The sequence below is a fragment of the Mytilus galloprovincialis genome, chromosome 2 (genome assembly GCF_965363235.1).
Source record: "Mytilus galloprovincialis chromosome 2, xbMytGall1.hap1.1, whole genome shotgun sequence".
Classification (NCBI taxonomy): domain Eukaryota; kingdom Metazoa; phylum Mollusca; class Bivalvia; order Mytilida; family Mytilidae; genus Mytilus; species Mytilus galloprovincialis.
The window spans coordinates 9,444,090-9,453,294 of record NC_134839.1 but is presented as its reverse complement, the minus strand read 5'-3'; the positions used below and the strand labels follow the sequence as shown (position 1 = coordinate 9,453,294).

The following is a 9,205-nucleotide window of genomic DNA, read 5'->3' as shown; positions in this document are numbered from 1 at the left end:
TACCCTTCCGAAGCATCTGCGATCACCACCAGTTTTTGATGGGGTTTGTGTTGTTACTATACCCCTATTTATTTACTTTTTTTACCTGTTGTGTTTATTTGTTTTCTTCACACATCGTTGTCAATATAATTGAATTAGATGCGACGGTTATTAAAGTGAGAGGTTTTGCTAGCTTTAAAACCAGGTTCAATCCACCATTTTCTACATCAAACAATGCCTGTACAAAGTCCGGAATATGACAATTGTTATCCGTTTTTCCTCGAAGTTTAGTATTTTTGTGATTTCACTTTATGCTGCCTGCATGTTACAAACCCTTGATACAACGTTTTAAGAGAGGTCATTTGGAGACCGTTTTCAAGACAAAATTTCCATCTGTCTCCAATTTACTCCCATTTTCCAGTGGCAATCCAAATTTCCCGCCCTTCATCTTGGGCGGGCCTTATTGATGGACCTTCATATTGTACGTATTGTGAATTGTATTCGTCAAGAACATACAATATTTGGCCACTCGATGTTAAGCAACTCTAGAGAATACCGCCGAACCAGCAACGTCTCGAATAACCATGGTATCCTTGGTCGAAGTCACATCGGGATATTGAAAAGCTGCTTATAATTGTTATTTTTTTTTTTATTATTTTCTGTTGAGAAGCATTTGATGTGGTGACGGTAAATTCAGGTGGTGACTGTCTTGTGGCAATCATACCTCATCTCCTTTGTTATAAACAATATATAAAGGCAACAGTAGTTCACCGTTGTTCAGTATGACGGACGAAATTCCCGTCTTTGACTTGGCACTAAAATTTGCGTATTTAATGTGATTGAATGCGAAAGTAGTATGTCGGATGTACATTGGCATATATTTTTGATAGCACAATCCCAACATGATTTCTCACTCATTCAAAATTTCACAATCTTAAACTCGACACAATCGTTAAAAGATGTCTACATATCTTTGTATAAAAGGCTAATATGGGATTGCAAAGAAAAACAATGAGATTAATCATTCATCAGAAGCATCATCCGCCATAGGATTCAAAATTTAAAAAGCCAACAAATTAGAAACGAGATATGACACTATGGTCATATTTATAACTCATGTCTTAAGATAGTTAATGGTAGAAAAACATTAATGCAAATATCATTTATTGATTTTAATGTTTTATAGAACGTTGTTTAGATTTTTTTGTTCCCTTTTTCTTCAAATATCGTGTTTTTCAAAAGATAATTTCTCTCTTACTAGTATATTAAATCTTTTTTTATTACAAGGGAATAGATATGTGATCACTTCAGTCTTTTTCCCACCAGAATTGAAACCCTTGGTGAAGAGGGGCGTCCATTTTGCTGTGATGAATGTCCATGGTAGCTCCATTGTGATGCAAATTTCTGTCCCTATATATAAAATAAATCCTTATTTTCCAATGGTAGTCCAAATGTCTCCTGCCTTTATGACAGGATTGTAATTCAAATCAAGTCAAAATTAATTAAAAATTAGTTAAACCGTATTTGATCAAGTAATGTGTTAAATATATAGTCTTTGCACGTCGATCATCCTTTTTTATCCAGTAACATTTGCTATTAATAAAATTATGTATTTTGTTTACATCAAAGAGACAGCGTTACTACAATACAAACAACTAAAATAGATAGATTTAAGTTTAATAATATGTTGTACTAAAATTGTTTCAATTATAAAACATTAATGGTGCCAGTTTATTCTTCAATCAATTTGGTAAGTATTGCTTGTAGAAATTATTTTTACCTTTAAAAAAAAATGAATAATTCTTTTTTTCGGTTCTACATGTTATGTATCGTTTGAAAAGGGTTAGAATAGTTGATAAGACCCTTTTAAGTTAGACTGAAAATACAAGGTACCAGGAGGCAAAAAATAAACTGTTATTTTAAGAGATTTACACGATTACTAGAGTCAGGTGTATGGTATGAGTTTAACTGTCCCTCTGGTAACTTTCGTCACCTCTTTTCTGTCAATAAGACGACAACATCAAATATAAGACATAATTGTAGTTAAAGTAGTTAGAACCGACATTCCCTTCATCCCTTTTTTTAATTCATGCACATGTCGGAATTTTTACAAAATATAGGTGTTCATTGATGATCAATTATTTCGCACGTTGCAAATACCTATACCAAAAAACGCTTACAAGAATTATACATTTTTAATTTTTTGTTTGTTTCAAAAAGTCATCCAAATAAAGGATTTTGTCTTAAAACTGTTTATGTTAAATGGACACTGCATTATAACGTTTATCGTTTTATTGTTGAATTCCATATTTCAATTCTTCCGTTCAAAGCGAGACAGCTGTCATCCATTTTTAGTAAGATCATCTGCATTTCAGAAAGACTTATATCGAACTTTGTACATTTGTAACTACAAACAGCTGTATCGTCACCCGTTCTGTGATCTTTATCACAATATAGTTCGAAATGATATTTTTCTCCAGAACGTGTAATGGAAACATTGCTATTTTCGTTTTCCTTCTCGAAAACTGTCTGAATTGAATATATTCCTTTAAATGGAAGGAAACACTTTATATTCACAGTAGATCCTTTTTGGGGAAATGCAGCCGAGAAAAATGCTGAAACAAGAATAAAATACAAAGAGTAGAAAATAATGAACCATCACACATATTATATCTATGCATTACGTTCTTCGTCATCACATGTGTCAAATAAAGGCAACAGTAGTATACCGCTGTTTGAAATTCATAAATCGATTGAGAAAAAAACAAATCCGTGTTACAAACTAAAACTGAGGGAAACTGATGACCGAGAACAATAAAATCAGAAAGAATAAAATGAGACAATAGATAAAATCAATGACGGTGACAATATTGATCAAAAGATATATCTAAACAACAATCGTATAGATAAAAGAAATTATTTGCTAAACAGTATTATTAGAAATAAGCATGCAAATTCATGATGTTTTATGCTCATTATTTATAGAGATAATTGCATTACAAGCTTGTGAAACTGCAATCTAAAAAGTTTTAATCTTTGAGGCATATCGATACAAATTTTTTTGGGGGGAAATCAATTCATATACAAACTCTGAAGATTTTGTACGTCATCAGTGTTCGGAGAGTCTCACATAGCCATTAGCATATTACAAAACTCAAATTATACCTTTTTTCTCGTCTAAAATTGTGAGTACTCTGGTCCGAAATTAGCGCGTAAACATTCAAAATGTTCAAAACTTCAAACAGTATGTTTTGAGATGGTATACCACAATAAATTGTAACACATTTATTCATGTTAAAAATAAGCAATTAAAGTTCTTCCTTTTTTAAGCAATTAAGGATGTTCTTAGGTGAGGTTTTGAAATAAGTGTAAAATGTTCGGACTTCTTGGTGTTTTTCCATATGATACAGGTCAAATATAATACCCGATAACACCTATTTATCTTTTAACATAAGACTTACTAGCCCATAAAAGGTCATTTAGCAAAATTTAAGCAGATTCTTGATTTTCTTTCTTTTGATTTGAGACCCAAATATACTAATGCAAATATAAGGTAAAAGTCCGAGTCAGCTATTTCCCGCCATATTTTAAAAATCAAATATCTCGAAAAGGAGCTCCATGACCTATCAATATTTTTAGCTTATTTTGATCAAGAACTAATACTCTTCCAGCTTAAATTATCAATTTTCAATTCTTGAATCATTTGATTTTACCTTGGCTCACCTAAGTACATCCTTAAAGTATTATAGTATTTTTTTTGTTTAATCTTTAAAATATAATTTTCTGTCAATAAAAGTGCAGTTCGGGGATAATCAGAGAGTGTCAACTAAATTTTTTTGTTGTTTTTTTTGTTTGTTTTAATTTAGTGGCATTTGGGAATATAATTGAAAACTAAATAGGAACTAACTGTGTTAGTTGGTCCTAAAAAGTGTGATTGTAGAAAGATAAAACTTAAAGTAATAGCAATAGGTAAAATCTAATAAACCAGCTGTTATATACAAAAAAAAAGAGTTTTGAGTTCTTCATACCAATTGAAATATATCACGTTTATTCGGTTTTCATTTTTCTGATTGTTTGATGTTAAAACATTGACAACGAGCATTTATCAAAAACCTTATATGAAGTTATGAACATAATTAACACTTACGGTCATTTGAAGGACCATTACCAATAAGCTGTTTTTTTTTCACTAACTTTGTGTTGCTAAAAAAAGGTAATACAATTAAATTCTAATACTAATTGAAGAAACATCTGTTTCCATATTTAAATTTGAAAATTTATGAAGACCATAAAAATTACATCACATTTTATTAAGTTCTTAAAGAGGGGCGAAAGATACCAGAAGGACAGTCAAATTTATAGATTGAAAATAAACTTTTAACGCCATAGCTGAAAAAGAAAAAAACAACAGACAAATAATAGTACGCAAGACACTATAGAAAGCTAAAGACTAAGCAGCACGAACCCCTTAAAAACTGAAGGGGATATTAGGTGCTCCGGAAGGGTAAGCAGATCCTGCTCCGCATGTGGCACCTGTCGTGTTGCTCATGTTATCACTGAACCGGTAAATAGCCTAATTCTGTAAGTCATATTCTTGAAAAAGGAAAGGGATTGTAGTTACAACATAAGGATATCATCTGTGAAACGTATATTCCATAACGGTCAACCAAATCGTGAAGGCGTCGTTAAAATTAAAATTAAATTTACGAAAGGATTGTTTCAACTTCACCATTTGAAACTATTGATTTAATCAATCACTCTATCAAGGAAATTTTGATAGGAAATACAAGCCCGGGAATATGTCAACTGGAAGATATATATCACGTATGCAGGAGCTGCTGGTATGTTGCTACATAGAAATGGCAGGTTCACAATGTAAGGGTTTTTTACATTTTGTCTGAATTGTGAATGTATAAGGTGTTTTTTTTATATTTTGTCTGAATTGTGAACAGTTCCAAGCTGCAATGCAGCCACATATTGTGCTGATAATAGATACTAATTGTCTCCTTCCGTATTGTCCTTCAGTAACATATCGTCTTTTTTAAACTATTGAACTTTTATCTTTATAACATTTACATAATGCATTGTGATTCCTTATAACCTGGCTAATGCGTGATTGTAGTTGTGATTAAGAACGCCTTTGATTCTGCGACGGTCTACAGCACTCAAAGTTAAATATATTATGAGTTCAGGTGAAGAAATATATAATTTCATAGAATTAATTGCATCAGTAGAGAGAGTTAAATATATAATATGTGCATAATTTACAACATTGGGATCTGTTTGTCTTGTTTCTTGTGATATCTTATTGTAAATATTGAGAGTGAAAAGAAGAAATTATTCACGATTGACCTTTTAAATGACCTATTACGATCTATTCCCAAAGAATAAGATAGGTTGGTCATACACAATGAAGATGCAGTTTTGCGACAAAAATGTTGTAGTGGAACAGACAACCACGGAATCGAAATATAGCAAAATAATGCGCAAAGTGTCATTTAAAAAAAAAATTCAAATGAATACGTACCTTGTATTATGTAAAGGTATATAGGTATTTTTTAAGATACAATTAGGTGTTTGTGGCAACAACACTATAATGTGTAGCAATATATACAAAAAAAATTAGTTTGAAAATATGGACACTTTACTCCACTTCAAATCAAAACCAGTGATGATTCTTCAATACGTTCACATAAGCCCCGAAATTTTTTCAGAATGATATCTTAAAGGTTTGTGCTCCTGTCCGAGTTCTGATCGGATGTTCACTTCAGTATCTGTTGCTTGGTAGGGATATTGAAGACAGAGGGAAGGGAAAATAGCATTTAAAGTAACTTGATTGTCACTTTGTTAATTGGCATGCAACTTGAATTATACTAATTGAAAATATACAAATAGTGGAAATCTGGATGGCAACATGTGTTTCTTTTGCTGTTTTGCATAAAAACTTATACAGATGGGAAAAAAATAGGAAAGGGAAAAATATACTTTTGATTTTGAAATCAATAGATCGATGTCCAAGGTAATTGGTTACTAAAAAGAGGTTTCCTTTGCAAGATTGAAATAAAATTTCGAAAAAAATATGCATAGGGGAGACCAAGGCCTGTTGATTTTGATGTCAATAAGCCAAAGTTCAATGTCACTGTAACGGAACGAACAAAACGTTAAAACGAATTCGTGATGGTAACGTAGGTTTCCATTGTTTTATTGTAATAAAATTTATACAAAGATATATGGGTAAGATACTGAGTCTGTGAGTCACTAAATTCAAAGGAACTGTTTCTGCAAAAAGGATTTCTATTTTAAATGTGGTTGGGTATTTTAATATGGTATATAACAATAAATCGTTACACATTTATTAGTGATAAAATAAGCAATAATTATTGCAAGCCATTTTACTATTTATTCTTACTTTATTATATCTTAAAAAGTATACAAGATATCTTATATATACCAAAATGAAACGAGACTTATATCAGATATCTTATATACTAAATTACAACAAGATTATTTAAGATATTTTATATACCATATTAAAACTATATTATATAAGATGTCTTATATAGCAAATAAAAACTATATTTTATAGAATATTATATTACATATACTTTATAATATATATAATATAGGTTATAAGATATCTCATATTTTATGATATATAGGTCATATAGTTTTCTTTAACAAATATCTTATAAATCGTATGAGATATGAGATATCTTTTGAACTATTCAACATATCTTATAAACCAAATATGCAACTATTGGATTATTAGTGATGGTCATCTTCGGACTATTTTTTTGTTTGTTTTTAATTTATTTACATAATCGTCATTTTATTAAAAACTTATATAAAATCGCAGTCCGGTTTTTATAAATCTATAAACTTACATCCCTTTAACAACCCTATTCAATTACATGTGGTATGCTAGAACTATGAAAGTACGTGTTAAAGTCAGCCTGTGAATTTATTTTTAATTTGTTTTCTTTCACTTTCTCATTAATTTCTATTTCTTTAATGGTTGGAATTGATTGAGGATTGATGAAATAAACTTTTGCATGTGTTATTTCAGTTGTTTAGTTGACGTAAGGATTGTTTTGGTCATGTGAAAAAAGGTAACATTTACAGTTTTCAGAACATCTCTTGACTTAAAACTGAGAATGGATATGGGTAAAGCGTCAAAGAGACAACAACCCGACCAGAGAGCAAAAACAGCTGAAGACCAACAATGGGTCTTCAATACAGCGAGAAAATCCCGCACCGGAGGCGTGCTTCAGTTTGCCCATAAACAAATAATGTGTACTACTATATATATCAGTAGAGATATGTGTTTGGCTTATTTGTCCTCAAGGTCAGTGTCATTTTTTTCTAAATTTTGGAAGTATTTTTAGACCTGTACGGAACATTGCAATTCCATTTCGGTTTCGCCGAAAACACTGGTGGGATATTTACAGTATGACAAAATTTAATATAAAAGAACAAATGGAGAAAAAAATTAATGTGGTCTATTCCCTATTGCATCCAATCTGGGAACAGTACATCTAACAATATATATGTTCCTGATTCAATGCAGAAATTAAATTTACTTCTGGAATATCTCAGCCAATCAAAAGTACGCTTCTATGTAATTTAACCGTACAGGTTAAGAATAGTTTGTCTACCTGTGATAGACACACACATATATTATATATATATAAATTCCAATCAAGATAAATAGGTCACTACGATTTTTTAAAATCCTCATTTTTGGGAAATCTAATTTCCATTGAATCTCGAATAGATCATCTAAATTTCTTCACAGTCTATGTAAATATTTTGAAAGTTTAAAAGTTTCATATACATGGTAATATATAATTGCTTTTAATGGTATTTATGAATTTCTTCAGATGAAAAAGGAAAACAGACATTAAAGATGTTTTCCTTTAACCTTTTTTCAAAGGGATTTATAAATTCGACAAATAGAATAAATGCTTTTGACATATGTTTAAAGGGGAGTTACGAGATATATAAAAAAAATCTAAAGTATGACTTTTTTTGTTCAATCATTAATCATTGTTAATGAAAGTGAAATAGTGCTTTTGTCAGCTAAAATGGTTCAATTTTGTCAAATTAAGCTAATAAACATTGATAATGAATTATTCACTTGCAAGTGAATAATTCGACCTCATTTCATGTGAACACCAGTTTAACCCCGTAGAAAGAGATAGAATAATGCATGCATTGTCCGTGTACGGTTATTTAAAGGAAAAGAATGTCAACATTGAAAGTGAAACAAATGTAAATAATTTGATTGTCCGATTCGATCCACTAAAAAAACATTCTTATAAAGGTAAAAACGACGATAAACATAAATTATTAATTTATAATACAAAATTTTAACAGACCTATAAAAAGCAAATTGCACGATTAATCTTTTAATATCTATGTTTATGTTTACATCGCTTATATGGTCATAGATGGTCAACTCGATAGTTAATTAGATGACGTCTTGACTAAAATTCCCACGAAACGAAGCTTCTCATCGTATTGAGACCATGTCCTGTAATTGTTTATTTTATACTTTTGATAGTTTGGAAAAATGTTTTATTTTGTTATAAATAAAATCTGAGAATTTTAGTCGGTGAACATTAGTTTGACAGCTAGTGCCCCTTTAAAAGAAAAAGAAAAAGACAAAAATGATTAACACCAACTGTGTCCTACCTTTAAATGACAATTCTCAATTACGGCGATCAAAGATGTAGTTGATATAACTATTCCCACTGCCAAAATGATATTGATAATCACAAGTGTCCTTATCTTTTTGCAACATATTGATTGACGTTCATTTGGTGTGGTATTATGTTCCTCGTTGTTTTGTGAAATTTCCATTAACGAATTGTGTTCCCGAGGCGGAACGAATTCTTCTTCATGTTCTTGAGATATGCTATTAAAGAACTGTATTCTATCGTTAACACCATTATCACCATTATCACCACCATGGATATCGTTTGCACTCACATTCGCCATTTTTTATAGGCGTTTGTTTGACAACGTTGAAGGATTGTTTTTGACACATATAGAAGATATTAATCATATACTTTGGCATAATACAATATGATTTATAACGCAAATTACACAATCGAGACATAATCTACTTTCTATTCTAATCGATAAAAAATACAAGTTCCAAAATGTTATTTATAAACGTCTATTTTTAGCAGGTTGGGAACAAACCCTCTATATGGTGTTTATT

At 30.7% G+C, this 9,205-nt stretch overlaps 1 long non-coding RNA gene across 1 annotated transcript; it reads right to left on the bottom strand.

Annotated features, from left to right (window-relative positions):
- Positions 1 to 2,435: 2,435 nt before the first annotated feature.
- Positions 2,436 to 9,001, bottom strand: LOC143062104 (uncharacterized). Its single transcript, XR_012974549.1, has 3 exons — positions 8,674 to 9,001; positions 4,127 to 4,182; positions 2,436 to 2,594 (listed from the first exon to the last, which is right to left on the bottom strand). It is a non-coding gene; the product is annotated as an uncharacterized LOC143062104 (long non-coding RNA).
- Between the last annotated feature and the right edge of the window lie 204 nt (positions 9,002 to 9,205).